The 20,426-nt window shown below is 35.6% G+C and overlaps 1 protein-coding gene and 1 long non-coding RNA gene across 2 annotated transcripts in view; both read right to left on the bottom strand.

Annotated features, from left to right (window-relative positions):
- Window positions 1-20,426, bottom strand: part of rtn4rl1b (reticulon 4 receptor-like 1b) — a 298,377-nt gene that overhangs the window by 258,830 nt on the left and 19,121 nt on the right.
- LOC148679597 (uncharacterized) lies at window positions 10,895-14,893 on the bottom strand. Its single transcript, XR_015944988.1, has 2 exons — window positions 13,114-14,893; window positions 10,895-13,025 (listed from the first exon to the last, which is right to left on the bottom strand). It is a non-coding gene; the product is annotated as an uncharacterized LOC148679597 (long non-coding RNA).

The following is a 20,426-nucleotide window of genomic DNA, read 5'->3' as shown; positions in this document are numbered from 1 at the left end:
GTCCCCTGGACATACACAATACGAAATTCAACAGCTTTGCACATGATGTTGTAGACTGCAAGGAAAACCGAACTGTGATGGTATTTAAAAATGTTAAAATATGTACAATAACTTAGAGACATTTGAATAAAAAGTGTGTTGTTGCTTTTGAATAAATGTAAATAAATCTTTTAATACATTCATTCATTTTCTCTTCTGCTTAGTCCCTTTATTAATCTGGGTTCGCCACAGCAGAATGAACCGCCAACTTATCCAGCATATGTTTTACAAAGCGGATGCCCTTCCAGCTGCAAAACATCACTGACAAAAAAACACACATACTTATTCACACACATACACTACGGACAATTTAGCTTACCCTATTCACCTGTGCTGCATGTCTTTGGATTTGTGGGGGAAACCGGAGCACCCAGAGGAAACCAACGCAAACCCAAAGAAAACATGCAAACATAGAAATGTCTGTTTTGTCACAGATGTCAGGCCAGCTTGAACCAGAAGTTTAAACAAGTCACTATAAGTATCCACATTCCACATTCCTCTTCATTCCACAACAATCTTTGTCTGGAAGAAACCCCTGTTTCCTCCCACCATCCAAAGACATAAACCGACTATGCCAAATGGGCACCATAGTCTAGCTTCCAGCATGAGTATTTTCCTTCAGCAGTTCACCTTTAGCCACATCAGGGGTTGGGGGGGGGGGGGGTATTTGAGATCTACCTGAGCTCAATCTCCCCTCTCGCCCAGTGAACAGGATGGTGCCTTGGACTCGAGGATCCCTGGAGTTCAGGGGTCTCTCTCTCAGGGCAGCATGTCAAACAAGCTTATTATAAATGATCAGCTAATTGTAAACTCTTGAAAAGACAAAACTTCATATTTAGACAAACTAGTTTTGTAATAATCAACATGTCGCCTGTTTTTCAAAACACACCCTACAATGTGACTATTGCGTATTCACACATTGCGATATCGATGCTAAAACAAAGTCCCTTTAAGGCAAGTAATTTCACTTTGACGGCCATCTTTAAAAACCCACTCGGCAATGTGCTCAGGCATGCTGTTTGAATGTGGAAACATCAAACTCCAAAATTGCTTTCCAAGCTTAAAAAAATTAGAAATAGTTGAATGAAATTAAACAACAACTGTCTTTATTTTAATTTCTAAATAATCTTGTGACACAAAAATTCACAGCTGGTCTGAGCCCCACCACCTAAGATTCATCAGTCTATAGAGATAGCTAATTGGCTCTTGTATTAGAAGGCAGGGCTTCCTTCGCCATGTTGACCATTACAATTTTCCCCATTTAAAACTATACAAGTGGCACATCTTATTTTTTCTACAGTCTTTGGCTAAAACCATCTATTGTACAGCCCTACATTATACCAAAGGATATCATAAACAAATCTTCTTCAATTCAAAACTAACAAGCTGTTTCAGTTTTGTCAAGCTAATTCGCATTTTGGAGTGAAAGGCCAAGTAATGCCTTTACCAATAAGTCGATTGGCTCTATTAAATAAAGGCAAGCCTCCCATTATTACAGTAGCATTACTAATTGACCATCTTGACACTATGTGTGACTCAGTACTCACTAACAAGCTTTTCAAAGACTCCCTCTTGCAAGAATGAATAAAGCCCACCGCTGTCCAACTACACAAGAATCACTGAGCAGCACTGAATGAATGGTGAATGGAGGCGCACTGGGGTTTTTCGGCAAAAAGAAGAGTAAAGCCTTGTTTTGTTAAATGGCGCTTTTTATCAAGTGCAGATGGAGTCTGAAAGGATAGGCTTGATTAGTAAATAGCAACACTGAAGATTCCAAGAAAGTGAAGGCTGTTCCAAAAGAAGGGGAGCAAAGCAGGGTCATTGACCTTAATGCTTCTGATAGATCAGTGTTTTCATTAGATAATGACAGTCAATGGCCTCTCAAACAGCTTTTGACGCCCATGTTTTTTCTTTTTATAGAAAAAGAAATAAATACTGTTTTTTTTTTATCTACTTGCTGAAGATAATGAGAATGCAGTGCAGGTTTGGAATGACACAAGTTGAGGTCATTAATGACAGATGTTTAATTTTATTCAAATCTGCTATTTAATTCTAAGACAACATACAAGAAATATACTGTAAAATGGCTGATAACCAGTATGAAACAATGTCTGTTAATGCTAATAAACTACATTTTTATATTATCTTCGTCATTTATTTAATGTGAATAGTCATATAAAATTATGAGTTTTTAATTAGTTAGATTTTAATTAAAGAAACTATTAGACTAGATCATTAAAAATAACAATAATACTTTTAGACTTTTGGCCAATACATTTACGGTAGTACAAGCTTTTTTTATTTATTTCTGCTCATCAAGAAATTGTGCAAATAAAAATTAATAAGTATCATGGTTTCCACACAAAATTTTAAAGCAGCACAAGTGAATTCATTATTGCTAATAAGAAGAAATTTCTTGAGTACTAAATCATCATAAAGGAATTTTTATGTGTAAGGATCATGTGACTTTAAATGTAATGGTTTTTAAGTATTCAGCCTTGCCATAAATACAATCTTTGTTCATATTATAAAAATACAAAATGATAAAATATAAACATTTTTTATTATATTTTACACATAGTGGCAACTTTGGTGAACAAAACAAACCTGCAAAAATTTGTGTATATATACACATGTACACATATGCATGCAAAACCATATATACGCCTAGTCTGGCAATCTATTCATCAGATGTCTTCTAAATTAAATAAAAGGTATAGAGCAGACATGCCCAAACTAGGGCACGCGAGCAAAAGTTGGCCCATGGTAACCTTTGATTTGGCCCACCATCCTATCTGATAAGAAAGAGAGAATGAGGAGGATGGTTTAGAGACTGTCATTTCTAATTTAATGTAAATTTTTGTTTGTTGTTTGTTTTATTCCTAAGCTACAAAAATCTAATGCAAATTAAATGTTTCAATGAGATAAATCAGATTTTTCTAAATGTACTTACTGTCACCAGACAATCCAGAGATGTCAGTGAGCAAATGAAGGCAACGGCAGATTCTGTTTGATTAATGTTTTCAGCATTAAACTCCATATGTCATAAATGTGATTGTTTATGTTTTTATTGTAAGTTATAATGGCTATGTAGTGGCTCAGTAGGTAGTGCTGTCTCTTCACAGCAAGAACTGGGTCGCTGGTTCGAGCCTTGGCTGGTTCAGTTGGCGTTTCTGTGTGGAGTTTGCATGTTCTCCATAAGTTCGCGTGGGTTTCCTCAAAGTGCTCCGGATACCCTCACAGTCCAAAGACATGTGGTACAGGTAAATTGGATAGACTAAATTGTCCATAGTGTGTGAATGAGTGCGTGCGTGGACTAAGCCGAAAAGAAAATGAATGATGGTAAGTTATAATTTTAAAAGTTTTACTGTGTAGTTAATATGATTTAAAGTAATGTTTTCAATTTATTTTTTAAATATTTTAAAATAAGTTAGTAAATGACCAATTACATTACCAAAACTTTAATGTAATATGGTTAAGTGTATTTACCATCGACCTATGTGTCAATGATATTAGTTTTTGGCCATTCATGTGAAAATGTTTGAGCACCAAAAAAAAAAGATTAAATTTTTTTTTCAGACATGTTTATGTTCACTTTTAGACATAAAAATACAAATGAGTTCTGAAATCATTATTTGGTGGAATGACTTGATTTTAAGTCAAAACCACTCAAAATGCATGTTATTTCGACTAATATTAAAATAATTAAAGTTCTTAAAGTCTTTATTTTATATTTTATATTTATACTTTATTTTGAAAATTGAAATAAATGTTATCAGACATTTATAGAATAAAACAAACATTAACATTAAATCCAGAGAAACTAAAATTTAAGTGATCTCTAAATTTGTTTTCTCTATACAGCTGCTAAAGCACTAGTTATTTTTCCGTAATTTTAATTTTTGTTTATATATATATATATATATATATATATATATATATATATATATATATATATATATATATATATATATATATATATATATATATATATATATATATATATATATATATATATATGCATGAAGTTCAGCTCAAGCAAATATGTGCCCAGATCAGCAGAAAACTCCAATCATTATTTATGGATTCAACATATGACTTTTCGAAATTTTTCCTCAGGACAACCTGTGTCACTGTCATGTGAAGTCATGGCTAGGACTGAGAAATACTCCGCATTGCCTCTGTCCCCTGGAGAACTCCTAAAGTATGTGACATATCACCTCATATTCATGCAATAGAACGGGCCTCGGGCCATGTCTGAGAAATATCAGCAAACGCCACCAGTCTTCTCGTAAAACAACACTTATGCTCATATCATGGCTTTTTTTTCTTCTCCATTACATGACAGATGCGTTTAATTTGGTCAGTAAATGCAATTCACCGTCTGCTTGTCAAACTAGCTGCTTTTAGTTCATGATGTATTGTACGAGCAGCTGTAGAGCAGCTACATTCTGTTATCTCTGTTTAAAGCCAGCCAGCCGAGAGTCTACAGGGATCTTGTTTATTCCCTGTGCAGATGTGCATACAGCATAAGCACACACATTAAAAAAAAAACATGGCTGTGTTCACGGCCTTGATCAATTCTACATTTGTTGAGGAAAGATCACAGGCCAGAGATCTCAAACTTTAAAATGACCCGGTGCCACCAACCAGGTGGTGTCAACCATTGGGGCCAGATAAGAGGTTGTAATTAATACTAAGGTTTTTAAATATATTGAATTAGTGGTATATGCATAATGTGGTATGTTTTCATGGATGCCAGCAGAGAGATATGGAGCCAGATCAGTCTCAAAAATAATACATTTGCATTCATAATATTTCTAAATGCCTAGCACAGTGATCTGAACAAAAGTATTTGCAAAGTATCTGCATCTAAAAGTGAATTAGATAATAAATGTATTTACATAACAATTAAACCGGCAAAAAATCATGGAATTCCATTCAAACATAACATTCTGATCACAGAGGTATTTGTTCCAGTCTGTCAAGATAAAATTGTTTAAAACACTTTACAATAATGCTATTTTAATGTCAAATGTCTAATAATACTGCTTAAGCTATTGGTAACACTTTATTTTGATGGTCCATTTGAGTATTAGTAGACTGTCTACTTAATATCTATTGATACTGCTCCTTCAACAGGCATTTAACTGACTATAAGAAACTTAGCATGTAAGTCAACGCACTAAGCCTAACCCCAACTCCAACTCAACAGTCTACATGCAATCTAATGAGAATTAGCTGGCATGTAGATGCAATGTAAATTAAATTCAATAAATGGACAATCAAAATAAAGTGTGACCAAACTATTTAAAATTCAAATTCAAAAGGCTCCATGCTCGTGTGAAGATTTTCAAATGCACATTCAGTAGTTCATAAAGACATCCAAATTAATTCATAAATGCATAAGGGAAAGTAATCCAAGACTTTACAAATACAAAATTGTGTAAACATTTTAAATGTATTTATGTAAGATGCATATGTGTGAGCATTTGGAAAATATTTTAGCTTTTGAATTTTTAATTGATGAAATGTGTTTTGAATTTACTAATTGGAGTTGTGGAATTATGAATTTTATAAATGCAAATATATTTTTATTGAGACTGATCTGGCTCCATAGAAACCTAACATATATATATATATATTATAGGGTGGCATAGATTAATCTAGATTAAAATGGCACAATTGAATTCTGCTGAAGGCATTCAGAATATGTGTGCTACCCAAAAAATAAGTGTTTGAGAACGGGTTTCTTAAGCCAGGTGGTGCATTAGACGAGGGACTCATCTCCTGTTTCCAAAATGCATCACAAACTGCTTGAGAAACTGTTCTACTATGATGTAGAGCATCTAAGATGTACTTGTGTTTACTAACTGTTTATTCAGTTGAGCATGAATTTGGAACTGCGGACCTATATAAGCTCGAGACATCGATTTTTGATCACCTTAATCCGACTAAAGTCATAACTGAACTAAACAGAAATGGAATAAAGAGGTGGAGTATGCATATATTAGTGGCATTATTAAAGTAAACACCGCAATCAAACCATTACCATCCTGTAGGACTTTTCGCCATATTTCGATGAGAAGATCCACACACGCGGCTGTCAGTAAAGGACCACACAAACACAGACACATACACACACACAAATACAAAAACACACACATCGTGAAATGCAGAAGTCTTTTTCTTTTCATCTGGCATGCGTTATTAAATTCCATAGCACTCCCACCAGTCCTTTCTCCTTTTTTACGTCTAATACCCCAGTTTGTCACGGGGGCATAAATGAAATTCTCATGAGTTAAAGTGAAACTGCCAAACTGCAGTTTAAGTCAGGCATCCTGCTGATTTGATTCAGAAGGGCACTTTTTTTGCCAGTAGAATAGACCCAGCTCCCAATCCAACTTTGAGAATAGATTGACGGCAATATTTTTGTTATCGCGCGTTAAGAGTCTCATCTTAACACAGCAAGTTAACGCCTATAACGGCCCATCACTAATCAAAATCAAAAATCAAAAGGGGGCTAATAATTCTGACTGTGTGTGTGTGTGTGTGTGTGTGTGTGTGTGTGTGTGTGTGTGTGTGTGTGTGTGTGTGTGTGTGTGTGTGTGTGTGTGTGTGTGTGTGTGTGTGTGTGTGTGTGTGTGTGTGTGTGTGTGTGTGTGTGTGTGTGTGTGAATATATATATTCATTAATTTTCTTATTCGGCTTATTTTATTATTCTGGGGTTGCCATATATATATATATATATATATATATATATATATATATATATATATATATATATATATATATATATATGTGGCGACCCCAGAATAATAAAATAAGCCGAATAAGACCCCAGAATATGTGGCGACACCAAAATATATATGTATATAAGCAAAGAAAATTTGATAGTGTTTTCCATTCATCTTTCAAGGAAGGTGTTGCATCTCCCCAGGGAAAGTACTTAAGCATCCTGTGCCATTTTGGAAGCAGTTTCCAGTGCATTCTGGGAATGAAAAAAAATCTCTCTCCCTTTCGCTCTGTGCATTTATTTATTTGTTTGTTTGTTTATTTACTTATTTCGCACTATAGGCTGACCTGAATGTAGATGTAGAGAAATGTCTCACAAATATCTCAGGCAGGGGGTAGACATCAGGGTATTTCTATTTTTTTATATATTTTTTTTTTTAGGGAAAACGCCTACCCTGTTCGACAGGTAGCAATTCACAGGACAAAAAGAGGGCTGAATCGTGACTAAACAAGGTGCAGAAAGCAGGGGAGCTGGAGGAAAAACCGAAGCAGGAAAAACAAGCCCTGCGACTGCGCTGCTGAGAGACGCAGCCCCAGATTCACAATCATTCAGTGAATCAAAACACTTTTTAATAATTCAACATGAAGAGAAGAGAAGAGAGAAAATCCTGCAGCAAGCCAACAGGCAGCGGCAAAAACACAGATTGAAAACACAGCGATAGAAAAACTCACACTATTGAACGCTGTGTATCAACAAGCTGTCCTAAACACACAGGACACAATAACTGTTCAACTGAACTCTCAGGGGCTCGTACCGTAGTTTACACTACAACACAATACTATGCTGTTTCTGCAAAAACAGCTGTTTCAGTCAAAATAGTTCATTCACTATCTGATATACACCACAAACTACGCTATAAAGACCACAGGACAGTACCATGATGCCAGATTAGCTGCCAGATTAGCTTCAGTTTAGTTTGCATTAATTCTGGGTTTTAAGGTAGCTCAGCTCAGCTCAACTGCTCCATAATACCATGGTAACAACGAGTAAAGTCGACATGCCTTCATGTTATCTAAAACCCAAGATTGGTGCAAACTAAACTAAAACTTAACTGGTTAGCAGCTAATCAGATTTATGGTACAGGTACCAGATGCTCAAGGAAAGAAAAAACAACACAGTAATCCATTTGATATCTTCCTCTCATTCTGTATTATCTTATCAAACTACAGGATGCATTTTTTTTTATCCTAATCAACACTTTGCTTGTGTATGTGATATTTTAGAAACAAAACCTGAGAGCATTCAACAAATATACAACATGTTGAGATATATGGCAAGTCACATTTATTTATAGCGAGCTTTAGTTAGGGCTTTTGCAATACAGATTTTTTTCAGATAAGCTTCACAGTAGTGAACATATTGAAGAGATAGTTCACCCAAATATTGAAATTCTGTCATTATTTTTTTCTTATCTCGGTTTCTTTATTCTGTTGAACACAATTTATTTGAATTTAATATCAATTAAAAAAAAGACAAGTAATAACAGTTATTGTTTTACATTGAAGTCTTTAGGCTTTAGCTGTTACAACCATGCTTGTAAATTTCCAAATGTTTTGGGTAGTAGCAAAAATGTTTGCAATATTTATAAATGAATAAATGATGTGAAATATTCTCATTTTCTTTTTTCCTCAATTTAATTTATACATTTCACATCCTAAAACTAATTTTCTGGGTACATTAATTTCTCAGAATCACACATAAAATATGCACTTTTGAGAAATTACAGGGAACGCTTTACTTAAAGGGGGAGTTTATAAGACTATCATAAAAAATTTTACAAAATACGACTTGACACGTTTTGAATATTAATGACAATTTCTGCAAGCTCATAACAACTATCATTAGGTGTTATGCTGCAGTCACACTAGAGTTTGAGCTTGCAAAATTATGTCAAATGGCGCTGCGAAAAGGGGCCGGAACAAGACATAAAAAATGTGAGCGATTTGGTCCGTATTTTACATTTCTGGAAAGAGAGGTCATGTTTTGATTTTCTATTGGTCTCATGCAGTCACGTGATGCAATTTCGCAGGTCAGAGTTCACCAAGCTTGAATTTTGCAACTCAACTAACTGCAAAACATGTCGCACAAGCTTACATTTCTGGTCTACCGCATTTTCGTGCATATGAATGGAAGTCTATATGGAGAGGAATGTGCAGTGTGACCACGGCTTCATTCGCGCATGTCATTTTAAATGCAAAGGTGAATTGAATTGCTTTAGTGACAAATAAATTTGTTCTACTTCACAAAGTGATCAGAAAAATATTCATGATCTGTTATAATGACTTCATGATAATCATGTTTATGACATATTCATGACAAGTTATGTTGTCTTGGTAATGTCAAAGTGTCTTGACAAAGGCAAAGACAGGTTGTGATGTATTTACAGTATGTAATTTTGTCACATCAAAGACATCCCAAATACCTTTGCATTTAAAATGACATAACAGAGCCTAATGACACTTAATAACAGTTCACATAAGCGTTGGTCGCTTGGTTGGTTGGCTGGTTGATTCGTTGGTTTGTTGGTCCGTCCGTCTGTCCGTCGGTTGGTCGGTCGATTGGTTGGTTTGTTGGTTGGTTGAATCAGTGGTTTGTTGATTCATCGGTGTGTTTGTTCAGGTGTGTTAACAGTCTTATGAAAATGCCTTCAAGTAAAGTGTTACCTAATCTTAAAAGAAATATAGGACAGATTCTACACACTATTCCATAAATGATGTCCCTTGTGTCTGAATTTTAGTTGTTCAGCAACACAATTTAGCTCTATTTATGACATCTAATGGGCATGCTTATACCTTTTAAATGATTTGCGTAATTCATTCAGAGAGTCAGATTCTTAAACAACACAGACAACATCCCAACAAACAAAGCAATTGATTTTCAGTCAATTCCCTCCTTAAAGTCTTTTGGGCCTTGGAGTGCTCAGTTTAGCTTTTCATCTGTGACTGTTTTTTTTTTTTTCTTCCCGTTCTGAAGGAAGTCTAACGTTAATTGAATCTTATCATAAATGGAACAATCTGTCTCGTGTTCCTGTTCCTCGCTCCCTTGTCTCTGGTCAATACTTCACGTCCCTTCCAGTAACGTTTTTTTTTTCAATGCTCTCACTCCAGCAACAAGGTGAAAAACACTCTCCAATTAGTCCGAGCCCCTGTGATTATCCTGCTCTTGCTAACAATTCCCTGCTCTATCAATTATTTATTTCGAGGCCGTGCACGCTCTCAGTCGCTCTCTTGCATGCAGCATTCCTGCCAGAGGCCTTGAAACGCAGGAAGTAGTCAAGCTGAATGCGGCTCTCTCTCTGTTTTTTTTTTTATTGTATCTCTCTTTTCACGTCTGCTCATTATGAGAGCCGTATTCCACTGAAGTGAAGGACACATGTAAATGCTTGGGTCAAGGGACAGAAATCTCCTTTTCATTTTCGACATCCCCATCATTTCTTGCACAGCTGGCATCCTTTTGCATGCGGCTGCCGTTGCCAGACTGTGTTGTGTTTGCTTGCATGAGTGGGTGCAAATGTTTATAGCACCTCTGCATGTTCGCGGAGGTTAGCGTTCACCTACTGTGTGCGTGTGGGAGGTCTTTCCCCGAAGGTTTACTCGCACGTGGGTTGCGTGTTTTGTGGGGGTGCTTCTGTAGTGTCATAATTTGCGTTTTTATGTTTGTGTTTTTTGATGCAGATACTGAAAAGCAGCAGCTGTTTCATTCCTTGTAGAGAGCTGCATAACAATAGTTTATATAGCAAACAAATCTTGTCAGGCACATTTGGAACAAGAAACATTTGATGATATTTTAAAATGCTTCATTTAAGGATCTTAGTGCAGCTCCAAAATACTAATTCAATTTTATTTTAAATGTTTATACTTTGTCACTAGCCTTAACCCTCTCATCTGTCTAAGCTGACGCCATTGTCTTATTTTATTGTATTAATTTAGTAAAATTATCTAGCCTATTTTAGATAAAGAGATGCGCAGAATTACAGTTGTGGATACAACTTGTTCTTGATTGTTCATAGACCAAATTTGACCATTCCAATATGCCAGGCACCTTACACATAGGAGCCTATGGGGTATATGCTGAAGCATGCTAATAGGACTTTTAATTTGCCATTAACCTGGGTTAAGCGCTTCCGGCGAATTGAATGGCAATGCAAAATCCGGTGCGTTTAAGGTCTGTTTTCTTTAAAAAATCAGCGATCTCCACTAGCTGAGTGATATCCGATTTTAAGTGGGTCTCAGATTGTACAAGAAGCACTGCATTAAATTACATTTCCCCCGTCATATCTTTATTATATGAGCATTTATTTTACCCCAGTATATTCAATGGAGCTTCTGCGTTAGCCTGCCGATTCTGACGGGCTTGTGCGAGTAAACGGCTTTTTGTCTTGTTTTACGCTTGAGCAACTAAATAAATGCTAAAGTTTATTTAACTGAATGTATTTTAATGACATTACAACATCGATGCTGTATAAGGAACCGTATAAAATGAGAAAAAGTTCACAAAAACAGGTCACCGGAAGTGTATCAGCATGGGAACAGCACTAGCTCGGCATATACCCTATTGAAGAGTTGCTAATGATACTTTCATTTATACTGTATATTGCCATTATAGATCAGTTAACCAAATAGTCCTCTGACTAAAGTCAACTTGACAGGACGTCTTGGCTATTCCAGTTAGGACATATTTCCAAACTATAGACTATATCTATAAGAAAGGCATTTCTATAATGTTTACATTTATAATGATGATCATGTCCTAACCCTCCTAATATTGTTAAGTTAATAAACCTACACAACCTCAAAACATTCCCCGTGTCCCCTATCTCTCTTGTCTAACAGCGCATGAATAAATACCAGCACAAACAAACAGCAAACACAATAAAAACCAAGAATAAAGCCCAGCAGAAGGCTGTGGTCCACACATGAAGTCTCACAATGCTGCTGCAATTATCTTACTGATTGGCAAGTCCTCTGGCTTTATGCAGAGGCAGCTGTGCTGAAGCAGGTGCATTATCTGCATGTGTGTTTGTATGTGCGTGTGTGTCTGCACCGGTAAGAACCGTCCATGAGCCGGTTCTCCTGCAGAACATGCCAACGTCACCAAGCAGATACGGCAGGCTGGGAATCGGCCACTTAGACAGGTGCTAGCGTTTAACGTACACAAATGCTTTAACCTGCTACATCATATGCAACTCACCCTCATTCTGTATCCATTAAGGCCTGTTTTTGGCAGTTTTTATTGGGTTTTTTCCAGCTGCCTACATAAACAGGCTTTCAGAGACTTCAAGAGATGCCATTGCATTGAAATTTAAATCGTTTGGAAATGTCACACTGTGACAGTGAGCTTCAGAAAGGCTTGTTTGTGAAAATCTCTCTTTAGCCGTTTGCTCATTAGCCTTTTTAAAGGTCTTGCATACGTTTGGTAAGTTACATTTTGTTTGAGAACGATCTTGTGATTGTCGGACAGCTGTCCTCGCCATACCGTCAGGAAATATATGGTTGCAGGTGTGGATCTGATAAATAAAAAAGCATCATAGATTGTCACTTCATTAGGCATTGCTGCTGGAACTTATTTTGAATGTTTTGCTGAGTGATGGTTCCATTTGTCATCACTATGTGAAACTGACAATGTTATTTTGAGACGACTCTGAGACACACACTTCACTCATTTTTCCCCACAGCTCACTATTTGTTCCAGTGAAATCACAAAGCAAAATACTAATTAACATGTCAAGACGCAGATATCAAGCAAGTTGGTACTAAAGTTTTGCAATTTAATATAGAATAATCTTATTATTCTCGTCTTTTATTGTTCTCCTGTTAAACAACAGCCTCCCATTTTTTAGTCCATCCATCCATTAATTTTAAAATAATATTCATTCATTCATTTTCTTTTCAGCTTAGTATCTTTTTTAATCTGGGGTTTACCACAACGGAATGGACCACCAATTCATCTAGCATTTGTTTTATGCGGCGGATGCCCTTCCAGCTGCAACCCATCACAGGGAAACATCCATACACACTCATTCACATCCTACTCTATGGACAAATTAGCTTACCCAATTCACCTATACCACATGTCTTTTGACTTGTGGGGGAAACTGGAGCACCCAGAGTAAACCAACGTGAACATGGGGAGAACATGCAAACTCTACACAGAAATGCCAACTGACCTATCCGAGGCTAGAACCAGTAACCTTCTTGCTGTGAGGCGAACATGCTACCCATTGCGTTCCTAAGCATTCCTTATTTTGTAACATTTCAAAAGTAATCTTTCTTTAACACCAACTGTTTCTTCCACTATATTAATGTCCATGAAATTACATGAGTAAGAAAGGTCAACTGAGTAAAATGATGCATTATAAGCAAATACACAAACTTAAGCTTCTTCACTGATGTTTATGTCAAATCGTCCAAAAATGGCTCTTGGCAGGCAACATCTGTCACTGACTGTATAGCTAACTATTGTCTGAATGTGCCTAAAGGTATTTCAGAACCTCAGTCTTATCGTCATAAATGATTACCAGCGTGTCTCCACCAAGAAACACAAGACATTTGCCAAGTAAACACATTGCAATTCAAAATGATAAATGGCCCGAAACTGAATAAAAAGAGGAACGGAGAGATTCAATTGTCGCATTAATCAGCGCAGTACAGACACATCAGTCTAACAGAAGAACCGACCATTAATCCAAACTTGATGCCTCTATATCCAGCTCAAGAGTGGGATAATAGCAGATGGACAGTACGGCCCATCAGGCCTAAAGTCTTTATGGTAGTGTCAATACCACTGGAGTCCCTTATGTCTTGAGAAGTAATGAGACAAAAGCTCCAACCCTGAAAGAGTAATATCATTCATTATCCATTACTAACAGGCTCTCTCTGGCTCCAGCAAAGGGCTATTCCTGCGTCCTGCAGTCTGCTGTCATCGGCCGGATATCTTCATGTCAGAGACAGGGTGGGAAGGGAGGAGGACCATGTCTCAGGTGGACTGGACTGGACAAACATGGGTCCTGAACTACACATATAACAGCCATGACTGAAATGACTCCCTAGTACTATTGACATACATGTGGTAAATGTAAATAAAGTACATTTATTCAGATATATTTAGTTATAATATCTATCTATCTATCTATCTATCTATCTATCTATCTATCTATCTATCTATCTATCTATCTATCTATCTATCTATCTATCTATCTATCTATCTATCTATCTACCAACCTAGCTACCAACCTAGCTACCCACCCATCCATCCATCCATCCATCCATCCATCCATCCATCCATCCATCTATCCATCTATCCATCTATCCATCTATCTATCTATCTATCTATCTATCTATCTATCTATCTATCTATCTATCTATCTATCTATCTATCTATAGTATTTATTCAACCCCTGTTAGACAAGAGAGATAGGGGACATGTGGAATGTTTTGAGGTTGAGTAGGTTTATTAGCATAACAATATTAGAAGGGTTAGGAAATAATCATCGTTATAAATGTATGTTCAGTTGAAGCTAGGAGGTTAAACATTATAGAAATGTTTTTTTAATAGATATGGTCAATAGTTTTGAAATATGTAACTGGAATAGAAAAAACATCCTGTCAAGTTGAAAGTATCATTTGCAACTCTTCAATAGGCTCCTATGTGTAAGCTGTCTGGCATATTGGAATGTTCAAATTTGATCTATGAACAATCAAGAACAAGTTGTGTCTGCAAGCATCAGCTACCATAGATTTAGATGTCATTTTTGAAGGGATAGTTCACCCCAAATTTTTAAAGTTACACACTATTTACTCGCCCTCCAAGTGGTTCCAAACCGTTATGAGTTTCTTTACTCTGTTGTTAACAAAAGAAGATATTTTTAGCTAAAAACCAGTAACCATTGGCGCCTCAAAAATAAAACAAAAAAAACAGCTTTCTTTAAGAATATCTGGTTTGAGTTCAAGAGAAAAAAGAAAGTCAAACTGAATTTGGAACAAGTGGAGTATGATTATGATGGCATAACCTTCAGTTTTAGGTGAACTTTCACTTGTTACAAGATTATTTGAATTGTAAAGACCTTGTAGTCCTAATAAATGTATATAGATAAAACTTTTATATAAAAGTTAGCATTTTTGTAATACACTGGCACAATGATTGGCAGGGAAAGGTGCAGTAAAAGGGCTATGCATTTAATTTTTAAAACATGTGTTACTTTTCACTTATGTTTTGTTGTGTTCTGTGCTTGTTTTCTGTTTCGCTTTCTCTTCTCTCTACCGTTGTGTACTCTGTCCTGTCCTAGGTGTGCAACCATTGGTCGAGAAGGCAGTCAACGCACTCGCCGCACCAATCAGGAGCTGGTCTGCCACGTTTAAAAGGCGTTTACTTGCGCTTCAGTAATAACGGTTGGCTCACCACCCAACTCCTTGTGTCAACCAGCCTGTTCATTGATGTTCGTATTATTTATGTTGCTGCTGTTATTGTTTAGTTTGTTTCTCGTTTACATGCATTATTCATTAGATAAATTTGTGCAGCTCAATTTGTTATTTATTATTAGGAAGTTAAATGATCTTTATGAGAATTAGATTATCAGATAAGCTCTTATTTAGCTAATGGCTAACAGTGTGAACTTTACGAGAACTCTAGTATTTAGAGCAGCATAGGTTTTTGTGTTAGTTTATGGAGGAGTTGCCACATTTGTAATTATGTTTTGGAATAGTTAGTTAGTTAAACTGGTTAGTAAGTTTAGTGGGATGGGGTATAGTTAGATTGTTTTGTTATATTTATCTTTGTTTTGGCAACACTCCTGTTTTTGTTTAATTTGGTTCTTCAAAATTACATTCTAAATTCATATATTCTTTGTTTAATATTCTTTGTTTAATGAATCGTTATGTCTTATTGTTACGTTTCATCCAACACAACAACTTAAACACTTAACACATGGCTAGGCTAACATAACAGTAGAATCTAGACTTCTGTACGAAAACAGAAGTAACAAAACAAGTGTGTAAACACAAATATGGATATTTAAAAGTCCCAAACAGCCCTGGGCAAAAAGTAAACAAATATTGTGTACTGCAGTTGTGTAAGTCCCTGACAACACCACTGGCCACCGACATGTAGTTGGTTCAATTCATATTCAAAAGCTACACCTCCCCTTTCAATAACCCCAACCTGCTGTGAATAATGTATAGCAGCTAGTTTCAGCTTAAGCGTGAGGTAGTTGTTCTCTTACTAAACTCTGCCACATTTTTCTCGAACCCCAAAGGCAGAGAGAAATAGAAGAGAAGCTTAAATAATGAAACTGTTGTGAAAAATGTGACCTGGAAAGGACTGGAGGATAGAAAATAGAGCTTTTCTTTTCTGTGGGGAAAAAGAAAATCTGCTCAATTCATTGAGGACAAACCCTGCTATATGTTGTAGTTGATAGAGTGCGCTTTATATACAGTACAGCTATGGAAAGGATCAAGAGACCACTAAAAAATAGCCACTTTCTTTCGATTTACTGGATTTGTTAGACATGGCTTTAAATAAAATGCTTATATCAAATATTTGTTATATATCTTTAAAGGTCTCATCAAATTTCTTCCAAAGTTTAAATAAATGCACCACAAAACCAGTCATAAGTGTATTTTGTTTTAAAGCTGAGACTTATACATCATCTGAAATTGATATGTTTTACATTGATTTATGGAGTTATTAACTAAATATTACTAATATTACATATAGCCAATCAAAAAAAATCAAGTTTTGATATATTTACAGTAAGAAATTTGCTAAATATCTTTACGGAACTTTTGAGCGGGATGATTTTTGACTATTGGTTAAAATATATGCATCCGACAAATTAGTATGCATATATAGTAAACATCCGACAGACATACTATAATTTTTTTAATTTTCAGAAAATGGCAATTAGTCAGACTAATAAGTGTTTTTAAATACTTTAAAATCTGGGTTATTACACTTAAAAAATTATTTCTTAGCTTTCCAAGTACAATCATTGTTAAAACATTAATACTGTTGTCTAAAAGTTAATATAAAATGCTCAAAAAACTGCTGTTTTGTCTTTTATGCAAAAAAAAGTGCTCTAAATAACTACATTTTTATTTTTGGAAGCCATTCGGAAGACATAATCAGCAGTTTACAGAATAAAACAGAAATCCTTCAGAATTTATTTTAATATGCTAATTAGCATTTTAAAAACATTCCTATCATCAAGGCTGCAAAGAGTTTATCACCAATAATTTGAAGTAATTCTTTTTATTCTCAGAATTTATTGACAAACAGAGGTCTTTTATAACATTACAAAGTCCTTTCTGTCACTTTTAATCAGCTGTAGTAGATTATTCTACGACACACGCATTGACCACATAAACAGTCTCAACTGCCCCTCTGTCCTTCTCTAATCAGCCTTTGCTTTCTGCAATCAGAACTTCCTCTCCACTTCTGATTTTTCCAGCACTTTCTAGCCTTTAAATCTCCAGTGGTGGAACATCCTCCAGTGAATCTCATTTGTGCCCTGCACTTTTAAAGAAGGCTCTCAAAGGCACGAATTAAGCAAAGTAAAATGCAAATATAATCAAAGTGATTGAAATCAAGTTCCCAGCTCTCCCTTTTGTAATGTAAGGTCCTGATGTTTATAGCATAACGATGAGAACAAAAGCACCGTCTGATTGGCCGACTAAGGTTGATGGGCTTTGAGGTGCCATTGACATCCATAGTATTATCTTTTCTACTGTGGATGTCAATGTTGTATATTTCCATCCAAAGATAGCAAATTAGACTTGTGCACAAAACAGCAATATTGCTTTAAATATTTACGAATAAATCATTGTTTACATCAAATCAGTCAAAAAACTCACTTCTCTTTTGTGCCTACCCATGTCGTTTTCACCATATTCTAAAAATACTAAAGTTAAAAACTCTTAAGATGGGTTCAGCTCAGGCGTTACTTTAACTTACAGATCACACCTCTTCTATGCCCTGTGCCCTCTAATCCTCTTTTTCCTCCCTCACTTAATGATAAAGCTTTTGTAACATGGGTGAGATGTGGAATTGTTTCTGTTAAAGTCCATTTCTGTTAACTTTTCTGTTAAAGTTAGGATTTTGTCTGTAACACTTTTCCCTACTAAACCACTCTCTACCCTGATCAATGGTATCAATCCCGGTCAAAATTGAGCCATCTTTAAGATTTTACAACTCCTTGCTCATGTCCCATCACTCTACCTCTAAAAGCTTGTGTTTTATTTGGGCTAGGGATCTTAACATAGACATAGAAGAAGGTATTTGGTTAACAATTTTGCAAAAGGTCCATACACCATCTGTATGTGTTTGTAGTGGGATTCTACAGTGCAAAGTAGTCCACAGAGTTCACTAGTCTAAGTGCAAAGTCTAAGGCTCACATGTTTCCTGCTATTGATCCAAACTGTGACAAATGTCATGCTGAACCTGCAAATCTAGTTTACATGGTTTGCACCTGTTCGCTTTTTTACCTTTTTAGGAGTCTGTTTTTTATTATTATTATTATTATACTTTTTCAGCAATTACATCTATTAAAATAGACCCTTCTCCGTTAATTTGCCGGTTTGGAGTTCTATCCCCTGACTGTGAGCTACCTTTTTAATTTTCTGAATTAATAGCTTTTCTGTCATTATTAGCTAAGCAGTGTATTTTGTTGCATTGGATGTCTCCTCAATCAATATCCCATACTCAGTTGATTAAAGACGTCTATTTTTTGTTCAATTAGAAAATATTAAATAAAGTCTTTAAAGTTCAGTGACCAAATTTTCTAACATTTGGTTGCCATTCTTGGAAAATGTTGAATCTCTGAAACTTACTAAATAAATGGTTGACCATCTTGCACTTTTAGTCTGTACCTTCCAGAAGAGTATACTGCTGATATACGGTAACACAAGCAAACAACTCTTTCTTAACATAAAACCACAAGTTTGAACTGGAGGTCCACGTGCCACCCCCAGTCTATTCAGCTTATAATATTTTCCCTTTACTCTCTCTTTAAATTTTTTTTTTTATTATTATCATTATTTATTTTACTTAATTCACCATGCTGCCAACCTCAATGTCGGTATACTGATCTGTTTATATGTTTTTTTGTAAAATGAAACCACATCATATATTGTATTTTTTTATGCACATCATATACTGTACTGTGTACTATATACATATTCGATTTGTACTGTTACTTTTTTTTTTTTACTTTTGCTTGTTAACTGTCAAAAAATCTGATAAAAAATAAATCTATAAAAAAAAAAATTTGTCAAAAAGAACAAAATTGTAAACTGCTGGAAAACTGAGGCCAAATATCAATAACAACAATAGAATTTGCAGCTGTAAAAAAGTCACATTGGGCCTTTTTGTCTTATATAATTAATTATTTGCAACTCAAAGATGAAATACAGAGGATGCATGGTTGCTTTTGGAGGCACAGGACCACTTTTTGAGAAAACATTCACTCAAGATTATAAGGTTATAATAACAAACCACTATGATGGCGGACCGAAACAACATTTCAGATGTTTAACATTGTGCAGTCCACTGATTTGTCCATTATTGCAGTCCATATGGGCACATTTTTGTTATCACATGATCTTTTAAAACAAAATCACATTACTTTCTTGAGGCGCATGCTTGAATTTGTTCAGGAAATTTTCCATCATAGTTCATGTCCATATTGCCATTTCCATTAAGCATTTTATTCCAAAATGTGAATTAAAAACACTGTACAAATGCTGGGTTCCACAAATGCCTTCATGTTGTCCCAACACAAATTTATTAAGACAGATTCTATTAAGTAGATTGAACATAAAACAATTAAGCTGTCCCAAAAAGCATAAGAATTGTGTTGTTTTAAATAAGCAATATGAACAAACAGCAAAAGCCGTTTTTTGAGTGTACTGTAGGTGGAAGAAAATGAAGCAAATGGCTACCAGTTTCTGACATGTCCTTTTATGTACAACAAAAGAAACAAGTGGAGGACTATTATAATAAACGATGACAAAACTTTCATTTTTAGGTGAACTTTCCCTTTAATATCCTAAAATAAGCTTCTGTCAGTCCATGCAGCAGCAGCCTTTGCCTCATTTTCATTTCTCTCTCCATTAAATTAACATTTTACATACATTCTGCTGGTCTCCTCTGAAAATATGTTAATCCACTACTAAATATGCATCTCTGTGGCATCTTTCTTTTGTTGCAATGTTATTCTTTCATTGCATTACTTTTTCTCTTGCTAGGCGGTGAGACGGTTTTGGGAGAATGTGGTTAAAATGGAGAGTCGCAGATGGGGGATAAAACAGGGTTTATTGTGGCCTAAAAGCATGACATTCATAGGGGAATATGGAAGTGTAAATGAGCTGCTTGGCACAAAGCGTTGACTTGCTCTTCTGGTGTTTGTACTAGATGAATTACTGACACCGCTGCGCTACAAGAGACAAGGGCAAACCTGCTAAACCAGTGGCTCTCCCAGAGGTTGTGTAGATGCTTACAGCTTCAATCACACATGGACTGAAACAGAGCGTGTAGATTTGAAAGTAAAGTAAATTCATGAATGTAAAGCAAGACACTAGCTATCAAACAAATCTAATAT

This window comes from Danio rerio, chromosome 15, assembly GCF_052040795.2.
Source record: "Danio rerio strain M-AB ecotype USA chromosome 15, GRCz13ab, whole genome shotgun sequence".
NCBI lineage: Eukaryota > Metazoa > Chordata > Actinopteri > Cypriniformes > Danionidae > Danio > Danio rerio.
Note: the sequence above shows the minus strand (reverse complement) of the source record. Positions and strands in the feature narration are given on the sequence as shown.